Raw genomic sequence first — 14378 nt, 5'->3', positions numbered from 1 at the left:
ACGTTTGATAAGATTATTACTACTGGGAAAAGTGAAACGAATCTTTGATTCATTTGATAAAATACTCCAACAAATTTTGCTTTGTTTAATTACTCGATTAGATCCCTGATTAAATATCGGTTTACATAATAAAATTCTAATTGCATTTACTTGAATTTCATCGATATGTTCCATATAACTCGACATACTTTTTCAGAGATTATCCTGTTTCGTTATTCTAGACTTGTAAGAGCTATCGCTTTTAGAATTCAAAGTCTTAGAACGAAGCTGTTTTAATTTCTTCATTCGCGGACCCCTTTAAAACAATGTACGCGTTAAAAAATTACTCGGGAGATATAGGAAACGTTTTTAAACTTTTCTGAATTCTAATTTTACGTTTTCATCTTTATGGAACTTTTCCGAAATTTAAGCTCACGTAAGAAAATCATAAAAGATATAAATTAGAAAAAACGAAACTGGCACCCCGCTGGGGGTAGCCACCCACATGCTATATTTATTTTTATTTTATTTTTTTTCTCACCAATAAGATATAACACTTTACCAAATGTCCTTCAGGATAAATTGTAAAAAAAACCAAAATAAAAATAAAAAAAAAGTCTTAGAACGAAGCTGCTTTAATTTCTTCATTCGCGAGCCCCTTTAAAACAATGTACGCGTTAAAAAATTACTCGGGAGATGTAGGAAACCTTTTTAACCTTTTCTAATTTTACGTTTTCATCTTTATGGAACTTTTCCGAAATTTAAGCTCACGTAAGGAAATCATAAAAGATATAACTTGGAAAACACGAAGCTGGCACCCCGCTGGAGGTAGCCACCCACATGCTATATTTATTTTTATTTTATTTTTTTTCTCACCAATAAGATATAACACTTTACCAAATGTCCTTCAGGACAAATTGTAAAAGAAACCAAAATAAAAATAAAAAAAAAAATCTTAGAACGAAGCTGTTTTAATTTCTTCATTCGCGAGCCCCTTTAAAACAATGTACGCGTTAAAAAATTACTCGGGCGATGTAGGAAACGTTTTTAAACTTTTCTGAATTCTAATTTTACGTTTTCATCTTTATGGAACTTTTCCGAAATTTAAGCTCACGTAAGAAAATCATAAAAGATATAACTTAGAAAAAACGAAGCTGGCACCCCGCTGGAGGTAGCCACCCGCATGCTATATTTATTTTTTTTTTCTCACCAATAAGTTATAACACTTTACCAAATGTCCTTCAGGACAAATTGTAAAAAAAACCAAAATATAAATAAAAAAAAAAGTCTTAGAACGAAGCTGTTTTAATTTCTTCATTCGCGGATCCCTTTAAAACAATGTACGCGTTAAAAAATTACTCGGGCGATGTAGGAAACCTTTTTAACCTTTTCTAAATTCTAATTTTATGTTTTCATCTTTATGGAACTTTTCCGAAATTTAAGCTCACGTAAGAAAATCACACGAATACTCTAATTATACATTGATATATTTTAGTTTATCTAGTTAATTATAAATCTACTTCGCCGAATATACTGATTTATAGTAAATTTCTTCTTCTTCGATATACTTGATAGTTAACGATGGAATAAAATCAAATGAGCGATATCGGCGCAGCAAATTCAAACTTCAAAGGAACGTCATTTCACACGCATTGACTTAATTGTTACAAGGCGCGTGATCGTAATTTCGAATCAGTCTTCCAGGTGAAGACGTACTTTTACGGTTCCAAAGCATGAAACTCGAACGCAATCGTCGTCGATCATAAAAGCAAAACGGCTGTTAATCACACAGTAGCAAGGAAGCCAGTTGTGCAACGACGATGAACGGAAATTACAGTGATTAACGAATAGCTCGTTCGCTCGATCGATTGCGATAAGTCATCGTGAAACGATTGGAAGGATAAAGATGTATATTTGCACGATTATTAAACATAAAACGAAGGAATCCCGTTATTTTCCAGTTTGGAAAAAGGAGGAGACGCTACGCGATGCGCGAGAGAGAAAATCGCACTGTAACCTCGTGAAATACCAACAGGCCGACGATCGGTGAGTCGAGGCGAAGCGTTTGCATTCCGATTCAGCCTTTCTTTCGTCGCTGGTTCTACATCGTTTCCATTCCAAAACCAATCCAGTTGATCGTTTCGTTACGTTTGGTCATATTTTCGTTCAGAAGAACGAATACTCTAACCATCGAGGATGTTCCATTCTTTTTCCGGTCGAACGTTTGCGTAGAATTTTGAAGCTTTATAAATTTAAATAAAGATTCAAAGAGCTAGAAATTTCAGAGTCGTAAACAGGCAGATAGCTATAATAGGATCGATAACGTGCTAGAGATTATCGACGATTGCGAGGACGTAATGCAGAGTCGTTTAATTAGTTTCCAGCGTATCGAGGGAGTCGTTTGCACCCACATTCTGCGGGGGCAATCAGCGGATGTCGCAATTAAATTCCGGTATCTCGGTCGTGTAAATCTATGGAAGATGTGTTCATTTTAGCGTTAATCTTCGATTTTAAAACCTATCCTCGAAACATCGTAGATGTTATATACGATTTAATATGCGCAACTTTATAATTTGCAAGCAAAATTATAGCTAACAGCGAACCATAGTACGAATACAGTTTACTTTCGTTATATCCTATGCATAGTTCATAGTGGCGTATCTTTGCTTCTTGGAATAAATAAATTTCTCATTTACATCGCTTCTCCTTTCAACTTGTCGTATAGCTTTAATAACTTCTCTCTCTCTCTCTCGAAAATCTTTACATTCAATTCGATCAGACGCATTTATTATTTTTATTCGCAGCGCTTTCCATCGTAACTCAACGGTATTTTCAAAGTGCGCGATCCACGAGCGAACGTTGCATCGTCGATGGAGCGTTTCCTCCTTCGTTGACTCCGGGAACAAGCCTCCTTCGATGGAATGCACACGAGCCAAAGCGATAAACACCGTTTAAGAATTGCCACGAGTTTGCCGGTAGTCGGTCTGAAAATCTCGCGTGTAAGCGAAAGTAGAGAAAGCTGTGTATCTCGATGCCGTGGCAAGGCCGTCCCTCTGGCTTGGACTCCTTCGATATGGAGGATGCCGGCCGTATCATGCAGGAATCTCGTTAGCATTCTTCCGTGCTGTTCTCGAAGACACGTACGATTGAAAACATAAATAGAAACGTGCAAATACAGCTGTATGAAATTGTGCAGGATCACGCAGAGGTAAAAGCTTCTTTCACGGTGCATTTGACAAAGCGATGAGCGAGGATAAGAACGTTAAACGTTTGTTTTAGGGAAATGGAAACAAAGACATCGAAGGGCATGAACTTGCGAAGTAGAACGAATCAGAAATAGGTATGCGTAAAGCGTCCGCTTTAAGAAAGCAGCAGCATGAATATTTAAAGAGTCCTACGAAAGTGAAAAGTTCGAAGCTAGTTTCTTAAGAGAGACAGGGTCCCAAAGATTCTCGAGTTTAACTTTGTCATCAAAGTAGACGATCTCCTTGACATTTCAATTTTGACCCGATTTCTCCATCGATTCACCACGATATCTTATCTGATCGATACGCGACGCTCGTATTCACGGGCGCAACGACGGTTGTTCGCTTGACCTTGAAATATCACCTTTTACGCTATTAATCTCGGTGACGTCGATAAAGATCGAGAGTCATTCATCGACGATGATTCCTAAGCGAACTTCTTCGATGGTTAATACAATAATTAATTTTTTTCGAAAGGCGAATCGTTCAACCGGAGGCGCCACAGGTTTCGATTCGCCATTTGAAAGTCAACGACAGCGATATCAGAAATTCCACGTCAGAGACTTTTGACTGTCGTTGGTACGGCGCGCCTTCGAAGAAATGGTACTCGGTGAAATTGACTTCTATTAGGTCAGTGGGCGATGGAAGTCGAATACCGTCGCTCGATTATTTGTCTCGATTTTTTCTCTTCGCGTAAGCCCCGCAACGTTAATTCGAATTCTCCTTCTGTAGGTGAGAAAGGTGGTGTATGATGCCGATCGAAGACGACATTTTTCTCAACGCACGACGTTTCACTCGTTCTTATTTGTTATGATCGTTACATGATCTTCATCCTGTACGAAGTTACACGTTTCGAGGAGATTTAGGAAAAGTGTGCTACGTCTGATTTGTGAGATATGAAATTTGATCTTCGATTTCACTATCCGCTTGTATACTGCTTGAGAGAATTAAATGAATGTAATTAACGAGATAAAGAATACATTATCTATGTATATTTTTTTATCTGTTGAAGAAACATCTATAATTATGAAATTGAAGATTACCAATAATGATAAACCAATCTTTCAGCTAGGTCAGTTTTAATTCTTGCAAATATAATCATAACATTATAATCTATATGTTTAAAAAATGCTATTATCCGTCAAAATATAGGAGATATTAACAAACGAAGAATCGACACATTTTCTCTAATCTAAGAGTTAAGAAAGATGGTCTGTGAAGATCTCTTTGTTGGTGAGCTTTTTTCGAGCGAAATAAATGAAATAAACTTTTCTTAAAAGTATGAAAAACAATTTTATAACGCGATTCAGAAAGTTGTAACGATAGATTAATAAGAAATTGTGTGTTTAAAAATATAAAAATATATTTCCTTCGAGCCGGATTCGAACCAGCGACCTATGGATATCTCTGAATACACATTAACCGCTACAGTCCACCGCTCTACCAACTGAGCTATCGAAGGGATTTGAGGGAGCGTGCTGAAATAATTCAATTAAACCTCACGTATCATATATCAATAATTTTAATTATTTTGTCTCTAAAATATAACATTAAAAATTATATAGTAACGTCAGTTATCACATAATAATACGTATATTTAAAAAAACATCGAAATCGTAACATTTTCCAACAGAATAACATTCGATTGAATTGAATCGACAAAATAATCGTTCCTTTGAGCCAGATTTAAAATAACAATCTGCCCTTTTTAACTATTCTATTTACACTCAGATCAGCTACAGTCCACCGTTCTATACTAAACGAGTTATTGCAAATGGTTATAACTATTTCTATTCTTCTGAGATTCAGAAACTTATCTTACATTTTAAAGAATATTTTGCAAAAATATTCCTTCGAGCCGGATTTGAACCAGCGACCTATGGATGTCTCTCTCTTTTCACCGCGTTAGTCAAACCAACTACAGTCCACCGCTCTACCAACTGAGCTATCGAAGGGGTTGTACGTACAATTACATTTTCCACTCATGTTCCTACCAAATTGCTCGAATTGTTCGATCGAAGAAGTTTCGTTTTACAAAAAATATTCCTTCGAGCCGGATTCGAACCAGCGACCTATGGATGTCTCCCCCTTCTCTTCAGTTGAACCAACTACAGTCCACCGCTCTACCAACTGAGCTATCGAAGGGGTTGTACGTGCAATTACATTTTCCATTCATGTTCCTACCAAATTGCTCGGATTGTTCGATCGAAGAAGTTTCGTTTTACAAAAAATATTCCTTCGAGCCGGATTCGAACCAGCGACCTATGGATATCTCTCTCTTCTGGAACGCTTCAACAACTACAGTCCACCGCTCTACCAACTGAGCTATCGAAGGTCTGTAGCCATCGGCTCCTCCGTGATACACGACCATAATTCAAACCATTTGCTACCGAAGCGTCAAAGAGAAAGGAACTTCTGAGACTGTTCGACAAGGTAAAAACCCCTTCGAGCCGGATTTGACCTATGGATGTCTTTTCCAAGATACGAGATCGAATCGTTGTATACTGTTCTATGCTAATACGATTTATTTTTATTCGAAGATCACACAGAAAGAACGTGATAGATTCGTCTTTGTCGATTTTCTCAGTACCTTCTGTTCTTTAATGATATGCTTTTAACATGTGTTTAAAAGATAGTATGTTCGCACGAGACAGTAGAAAATCAAAGTAACTTGTTAGTTGTTTAGTAACTCGTCCAATGATAGAATTCATCTAAATGTCCAAAACAGTTTGTAAAAGGCCCAAGAGATAACAAGAGATAATCGAATCTCTCATAAGTCAAATCTATCGACTTTATTTCTTTTTATTTTTACAATATCATTACACACGTCCGATTCTTAAGAATCAAACGACTTGCTCGTAATAAGATCATCCCAAATCCTTCCGCTCATCCAATACGTGAAACCAAAGAATTACCAAAATTTCTCATACCGATTTTCACGATCAACAAGCGACGAAAAATCGCGATCAAATCACTGGACGGATCGCATTATTCACCGTACTTGTTGAGTATGACGACGTACGATCGGCACAGCGGGCGGAAATCAGTCGCAGGCCCGTTAACGTCGTTTCTTCGACTCGTTCCGGTGCAGGACGCGTTTAATGAAACTGCGACGACGTAACGCATAATAATAAATCGTGTATTTCGTTACCGGCGTTACGGTATCGTTACGGCTGGCCGAACAAAAATTCCCTCCGTTCGATGCGATTCCCTTCGTGCGGCGGTTTAACGGCGAATAAATCGCTCGAAACGGCGGCGATCAACAGCTAGGGGAAAATTCACTCAATGGAAAGTGATTACGCAGATCGACGTTTTCCCCATCTAGAAAACCTGCCTCTCGATTCAGCCGATACTCAATCACGTATATACGTGTATCGTACGTGTGTTTCCATCGTTGACAGCTACGACGATAGCAAACGTTACCATCGTGGTTTCCACGCTACCCGATCGTTTGCGATCATTGTCCCGTCACGGTTGAGTTATTGAATAGGTTTGGAATTGGGAATTCGTAGTGTTTCTATGACAAGTTAATAAATTTCGTGGTACATGAAAATGCACGACTGGAATTTATGTATTTTGAAATTTAACGCGCGAATGGTCTGCTGGGATTTGTCATACCTCCACGATTCGTAGTTTTCTGAAAATTTGGAAACTGTGAGTGTTACGATCGTTCGCGGAGAGACGCGAGAGGCGTAAATTCGCGCTACGATTCGTGTAATCGACGCCGCGAAATAGTCGTTCCCCTTGTTTCGATTAAGATAACAGGGGTGGTTCAATGAATTTAACACTGTGTTAACAGGTTAACATAGCGTGTATATTCAACAATCGATCGTACAATAATATGAGCGTCGCAAAGTATTTGGCGATGAGTACAGTTAATGCGTTACAGAAATTCCACCCGACTTTACGACATCTCTCGATGAATTCGTTCGACTAAGCGACTTTATTCGTCAGAGCTCTCGATGTATGCAGTCAGACTTTACAAAACGAACTGATTTAAGGGTAGAACAGTTATAGACTTCTTGACTGTTCTGACAACCAAAACGAACTACTTTGAAAGTGACGATGCTGTGTCGGAGGAGGGCTAGAGAAGGGTGTGTCTAGCGCACGAGACCGTCGGATTTATTGATGACAGTTTTTGGCCGGGAAAGTGAGGGTAATAGACATTGTTTCTATTGGCTATTAAGAAGCATCGCACGTGTGAAAAATTAACTTTCGCGTGTTTTCCCGAAACAAACCTCAGAAAACGCTTTCGTAAAAAGATCTTTGTTCGATCTGAAAGACTTTAGCTAAAATTTTCTGAGATTTATGGTCGGTTCTTAAGAATCTTAAGGGTACGCAATAAGGATGTGCGGACATCTGACTGCTATCCTGCCCGCGGTGTGTAGCCTGGTCTAGGTAGAGAGTCGGTCGACGTAACAGTTTTTTTTTTTTTTTTTTTTTATTTTGGTTTTTACAATTTGTCCTGAAGGATATTTGGTAAAGTGTTATATCTCATTGATAAATAAAAAAATAAAATAAAATAAATATAGCATGTGGGTGGCTACTCCCAGCGGGGTGCCAGCTTCGTGTTTTCTAAATTATATCTTTTATGTAACAGTGAGATGTTGCGCATATCGGTACCTGTTAACCAGTGTATACGATTTAACCAGTTTTCAGCGACTCTGTTTCCACGCGTCCTGTTTTTAAACAAACGACAGTTGTGCTTCAGTACAGCGCTAGTGAAATTACAAATTGTTTTATACTACACGCACAGAAAGGACAGTTTACTGTGGCACATGTTCCAATACTTTCGTGCGCCAGTGTAACCGCGTATAGATCGGTTGGACTCTACTTAACGCTATGTCGTTTTCTTTAAGCATAGACGCATTCACGACCTACGTGTTTTTTCACGCGAACTCGATAAAAGTGGTTGGCATCGAGTTTGCCTTCTGACATGAGGTGAACGAGTTTCACGAGAAGGGAACAGAAGAACCTTCGGTCCAAATTCGTCCGCGGGAACGTCGAAAGTCGTCGACCCAGAGGGAGAGAGCTCATCGTGCGTAAAATCGGAACTGATCCGTGAAACGAAAAATCCTCTGACCCATTTTCAAGTATCGTTCGCTTGAATCGACCGCTCGAATTCACGTTGCATTGTCCTCGAGGTATGCACCACGCCTCTTTGAAACGCGCACGCGCATTCCTCTGCCTTTCTTTGCAACTGCAAGTTCGTCAAACTGAAACAAATTCGCTTTAAATTAATAATGGAGTTAAGTTACACATCCACTTGTACATCTTAATGAAATCAATTCGTAGTACACTGTACTTATCAAGTATTCGATCTCCACAGGATGATTTCGAATCTCAGAACGAGTAGTCGCAAGTTTCGGAGGTCTGATTGTACCTTTTTCGATGCTCTAACGAGTCGAATCCCTCGCAAGTAAGCGATTAATAGAATCACGAAAGTCCGAAGGGCGCTGCCATTTCATCAGATCGTTATAGGGGAAATTTTACAGAATTCTACACCATAATCATATGAATTTTATTTCAATGTTTGCCCTTATAATTATTTATGAACGATAGTCGAGAAAGATGAATTTGAGCGAATGAGAAATTTCTAGTAAGTTAATACTTTTGCTAGCCATTGTACTTATTTGAATCATGTTGGTTAACTTAAATCCTTCGTCGACCGATCGGTTGATTCTCGATGATGTTTCCGGTACGAAAGTTTCTGGTCGTCCTTAAACGTGGGCAGCCTCGAGGATCGCGTGATCGATCGAATAAGGTCTCGTCCTCGAGATACCTTCACTGTCAGGATCATGGGGACGCGAAAAGAGGGACAAGGCGGCCAGTTGTCTGATTCTAAGCGTCTTTTTGTTTGTCGGTGCATTTCGCTCCCGATGTCGGCGCAATCACGGTGAAAGGAATGGAAGCTGTCGCAGGAAGTGGTGTAATTGCGTTTCTACAGGCGCGATAGAGTATCTCAACTATGCGACGCCATAAATGAAACGTTGGCTAAGAAGACGTAAATGAAACGCGAGATACGGGATGACGTTACGACGATAAAAGTGGGAAATTTACTAAATTTATATACTCGCTGATCGGTGTAGGTATACATTTACGTAAGATTCTAGCAAAAGGAGCGACCAAAAGGAGATAATTTAAATAAACTTTTCGCAGAGTAGTTGACACGTGCGAACTCTCTCCTTGCGTCTGTATTTTTATAAATGATTGCCTCGAAATTAATCTTTATTATAATATCGTACCAGGAACAGACTGTCCATTTAGAGGGACTTTAGGAATTTAATTAATAAACTAAAAATAGAAGGCCGGTGATTTCGGTAATCTTCCGGAAATATTTAAGCCTTAGTCCGTCTCTTCGTCGTATCAATAACATGTCAATAATTTGTAATATTAAACCTGTAACATTTAATACGAGTGTCGCTTCTGTTTGTCCAATTAGTGCGATAGAACCGTCGATAATTATCGATCCTCTGATTAATTGTTTGGTTGCTCGCGATGGACGTACTTGGAAACTACGTTAAGAAAATTGGAATTCTTGGTATAGAAATATATTTTTGTACGGTCACGTTTGTTAATTCGATACGTAAGTATCTTCCATCCTAGAGAGAAAAGAAAGGGAAATGATTTCTTGATTCTACGTTCGAAGAAGTAGCAGAAAGATCGAGAGTGTCACTTTCAACTTTCAACTCTTCTTCGTAATAGCCCGTCCTTTCCGTGGCGAGTATCTTTTTATATTCTTTGCTCCTGCACGCTGTCGAAGATGTAACGGGATACCCACGTGCGTTGCGACACTATAGTGTAGAGGAATCTCAGTCTCTACACGAAACGCATAATTTTCTAATTCCTAAAAATTGGATAACCGATCGGAAGATGGGTTGTGTAATTTCGAGAATCGTTTATTGGCGTGAAAGTTTTTAAATGAAAGTGGTAATGAATTAACCCGCCGTATCTTACGTTTTTTATTATATTATCATTTATATAGTATTTACGTAATTAATAATATTTAATGCCAATAAAGATTGAGATAAAGAATAAGAAAAAGGATTGAGAGATTTTTGAAGGAATAATCTCGTTATCGGGAGACCGCGTGACTCGGATTTATTATCACTTTCACTGGGTGCACGAAGTATAACCTCGTTGATAGCGAAGAAGACAAGGCTGAGGAGGCACGCGCACACCAAAAATTATCGCGCGTATGTACGTAATTATAGCAGATTAATTACGCGACCTCGGACGACGCTTTCACTGAAAACTAACTGGTTTCGTGTGTCTTTTTCCTTGTCTTTCGATACATCGATTCTTTCTACTTAAAACGTGCTTGGTGTTCTTTCTGTATCTTGAAGATTGAATTTGAAAAGCCTTGAACTTTAGAGTCAAATCATCGGAATTGCAGACGCAGACGTGGAATCTTCGATCGAATGTCGAGCCGAGTCGAGACGAGACTATCTAAAAATTTCTTCTCCGAATATATTGACTTGTCGAAACTGTCAGGATATTTCTTGTATTGCTGCGAGGACGACGTGCACTCGTCCATATTATTTACAAATCGTACAGCCCGAAGCAAATAGAGGAGAGACAAATAAAAGGATACTTTAACTCGTTGCAAGACGTAAGTACTTACGTATCTTCTGTACGCTCGTTTATCACGGTATTCGGTTTGCAAAAAGTTGTATAAATGCGGATAAACAAGATACGCGTTGGCGCAACAACTTTTGCACAGAATCTTTTAACACAAAAATATAGGACAGCTCTTTCTCTTATGAACTTGACATTACAGTTCTCATAATTTGTGACTTTATACAAGCGTATTAAAGGTGAGTGGTTCTAACTTTAAAGTCAATCTATCTAAAAATCACTCAATTTCACCGTCATACGTATTTCCGATTAAAAAATGATCTTACGAACGAGCCGATCATCCTCTCCTTTCTCGAAGAAGCTCTATCCCACGTTGAAGCGATTTATCATCGAAAAATCTGAAAGAGCAGCACAGCTCGCGAGATCGCGGTGTTTACGAGAATCCTCGTGACTGGCCAGTGAGGGCAGCGTGTAACGGAACACGTTGCAAAACCGTGGTCGTCCCATAATGCGGGGTCATTCTCATGTTTAACGCATGCGAGTGGATCCGTAGACGGATAATGCTGCGACGACGCGCGTATCCAGCCGCCTCGGTTTTGGATTACGTGACGTTTGACAGCGAAAGTTAACCGTGGTTGGCCCCAGGCTGCCGTGCAACACGAAAACGTTCGTTTCTCGACCTCTCCGCGGGATGAACCAGCCGGATGAATCGGGAATATTAAACGACCACCGTTCCTGCCTTCGGCAGATGCTCTTGCAATCTTGAATTGCTTTATTTCGTACATTCATCACGCAGTTTATGTATCGTTCATATTAATTTATTGATCAATTAACGTTAGAACTGTCGATGAGTGTATTTAAACATATGCATATATCAAGATCGAAGGATTTCTCAAGCTGCATGGAAAACCAACTTTACATTTTTCACTATCTTTCCTTTACCTTGAAGACGAACAGCGTAATCGAATGTTCCCATTTGGGTGCCCCACCCTGTACAACCAGCATTGCGTAACGTCGATGACGCTGGAGGTTAACAGTATGCTAATTTCGAAAGATTACGTTTCTACAAATAAGAACCTGTTAGAATTTAATCTTGAAATTAAGATTAATAATCCGTGGAAGACACAATGTTTATGTTAAAATAATATTCAGTGATATTTATTAAACAGAACTACAGAACCTGATGTATATAAGCGAGTGATATAATTAACGACGTATGGAAGATCGTCGATTGTTGGCCAGTTACTCTCAGACTGGACTTAGGTAGTGACCCATGATCCCTTAAATACTTTGAACCCCACTGTCTATACAGTAACGAGTATGACCTGTGTAAGTGTCCTGTTCAAATACCTGTGCGGTTCCAACAGAACCGATTATCGACTGTGATTTCATTATACCTTGATAACTTTCTTCTACGCGATTTAACCATCTTATGTGTTTCAACCATAACGAAACGAATGCCACTTGATTTAAACAGGCGGATAAATAAATACACCATAAAAGATATAACTTAGAAAAAACGAAGCTGGCACCCCGCTGGGGGTAGCCACCCTCATGCTATATTTATTTTTATTTTATTTTTTTTTTCTCACCAATAAGATATAACACTTTACCAAATGTCCATAAGGACAAATTGTAAAAAACCACAATAAAGTAAAAAAAATAATAATAAATACACGTAAAGATCACTCAGCTTATAAACTTCATCGTTACGAGCATTCTCTGAATAATGTTGTATCATTGTAATCGTTTCTGCTCCATACGATAGAACGAGATAGTTATATCGAAACAGAGAGAGAGAGAAAGAGAGAGAGAGAGAGAGAGGAGCGTAATTGGCTTGGATACAAAGTAATATCCGAGAGAGAGTTTCGATGCTGTTTGAAATGCAAATCAACTTTGTTGATAGTAGGAGAGAGAAAGAGAAAGATAAAGAGATTTTTTGACTGCTAATCGATAATTGCGAATATGTATAAAGGTAAAAGTTTGCGTTGAGTTTCGTTCTCTGTTTGAACACACAAAGCGAGGCTCGTTTTCGAGAGGAACCAGCGGCTGTTCGTTGCGTTGAAATTTGCAATCATTATCCTTTCGGGTTTATTTAAAGGAGAATCGAGTCGGAGCCTGCATCGATCCGCGCGTTATGCCTCCATTGCCGTCGACCTTCCTCGGATACATACGATTTCAATTTTTGGAATGAATAATCAAGGTGATGACGACCTCGGACAATCGCATCGCACACTAAAGCGCGTACCTTGAGCTCGATAACGTTCGAATCAATGCCATCGATAATTTTATTGAAAAGAACGATAAAAACGATGAAATAGGAAAACGTTCTATTATTCCTCCTATCGAGCACATTTACAAAAATTGACCGTCTAATATAAGGAATAGATAAGACCTTCTTGAATATAATAATTTATCAATCAGTAATAGATATGCGTGTGGAATGCGAGAGCAAATAGACGCGTAGCATAGAGAAGAGCATTAACGAACAGCTCAAAATCAATGACTCAAGACAATGACAAAAACACAAGACACAAATAAAAAAGTTCCATCTGGAATTTACTGGTACACGTAGTTTAAATAACGTTCCAAAGAGAAATAATCGTAGAATACTCTTCTAAAACGGATTGAGAAACTGCGATGCGTGAATTGGCATAAACGAAATCGCCTCGTAAAATTTTCAGTAGGTGATCGTCTTGAAAAGAATCTGTAAGGTCCAGTGGAAGCTGTTTTTGGCGTTTAAAGTCGTTTGTCAAGGGCAAGGTCGACTTTCCTGGGTTCAGTCTACGCGAGCACGATCGTTGCGAGACAAATGGGCGTGTGCACGTGGTTCTGCAACGATCTCTCGATGCTGGCTCTGGACGATCGCGATCGTGGTCCGCGGACGAGCCGAGTGAAAGTGACAAGAACAAGGTCGTTCGCGTTACAAAATCGAGAATTTCTCGAAAACGGCTCGGCGCCGACGAGGAAAAACACGTTACGCAAGCATCGCGGAATGAAAACCGCTAATACGGTAAAGTGCTCGTTATTGAAACGATCCGGTTGTTAGAGACTACGTGCCAGATTAGGTACAATTAACAGAGAAAGTAACGACAAACGCATATCGCGTTTGTTGTTCGTACCTTCGATGTGTCGTTGCAAGTTGACATCGACACAGGGGCGATTTTATGGAGATCAGAAAAGTGTAACCTTTTTAAATCTACTGGGTTGTCCGAAAAGTTTCTCTCATTTTATGAGAAAGTAATAGACGCACGACGTTTTTTTGTTTTATATTATTTCGTCGAATTACGTACGATCGATTTTGTTCTGTCGAGATAAACACCGCGACGTTTCATACACTTGGTTTCACGTTTGTAAGATAGAATCACGTTTCACGAAAGATACTTTTCGGACAACCTCATACTCGTATATTTAATTAATGTTAAGCTGTATTTAACTAATATCACGATTACCGATAGCCAGGCTATAAAACTCGTACCAGGGAAATTATGAAATTTCATTAATGTTCAGTCAGAACGCGTTGAATATTAAAATCGTGTCGAAGGAAACGAGCAGAGTCTGTTTAGCAACGAAAGG

At 39.1% G+C, this 14378-nt stretch overlaps 4 non-coding genes across 4 annotated transcripts; all 4 read right to left on the bottom strand.

The window, feature by feature from the left end:
• Positions 1–4591: 4591 nt before the first annotated feature.
• Positions 4592–4686, bottom strand: Trnay-gua (transfer RNA tyrosine (anticodon GUA)). The gene is made up of 2 exons: positions 4650–4686; positions 4592–4627 (listed from the first exon to the last, which is right to left on the bottom strand). It is a non-coding gene; the product is annotated as a tRNA-Tyr (tRNA).
• Positions 4687–5073: 387 nt separating this feature from the next.
• On the bottom strand, positions 5074–5179 carry Trnay-gua (transfer RNA tyrosine (anticodon GUA)). The gene is made up of 2 exons: positions 5143–5179; positions 5074–5109 (listed from the first exon to the last, which is right to left on the bottom strand). It is a non-coding gene; the product is annotated as a tRNA-Tyr (tRNA).
• An 89-nt stretch (positions 5180–5268) lies between these two features.
• Trnay-gua (transfer RNA tyrosine (anticodon GUA)) lies at positions 5269–5369 on the bottom strand. The gene is made up of 2 exons: positions 5333–5369; positions 5269–5304 (listed from the first exon to the last, which is right to left on the bottom strand). It is a non-coding gene; the product is annotated as a tRNA-Tyr (tRNA).
• An 89-nt stretch (positions 5370–5458) lies between these two features.
• Trnay-gua (transfer RNA tyrosine (anticodon GUA)) lies at positions 5459–5559 on the bottom strand. The gene is made up of 2 exons: positions 5523–5559; positions 5459–5494 (listed from the first exon to the last, which is right to left on the bottom strand). It is a non-coding gene; the product is annotated as a tRNA-Tyr (tRNA).
• Between the last annotated feature and the right edge of the window lie 8819 nt (positions 5560–14378).

This window comes from Bombus pascuorum, chromosome 5 (genome assembly GCF_905332965.1).
Source record: "Bombus pascuorum chromosome 5, iyBomPasc1.1, whole genome shotgun sequence".
Taxonomy (NCBI): Eukaryota; Metazoa; Arthropoda; class Insecta; order Hymenoptera; family Apidae; genus Bombus; species Bombus pascuorum.
Note: the sequence above shows the minus strand (reverse complement) of the source record. Positions and strands in the feature narration are given on the sequence as shown.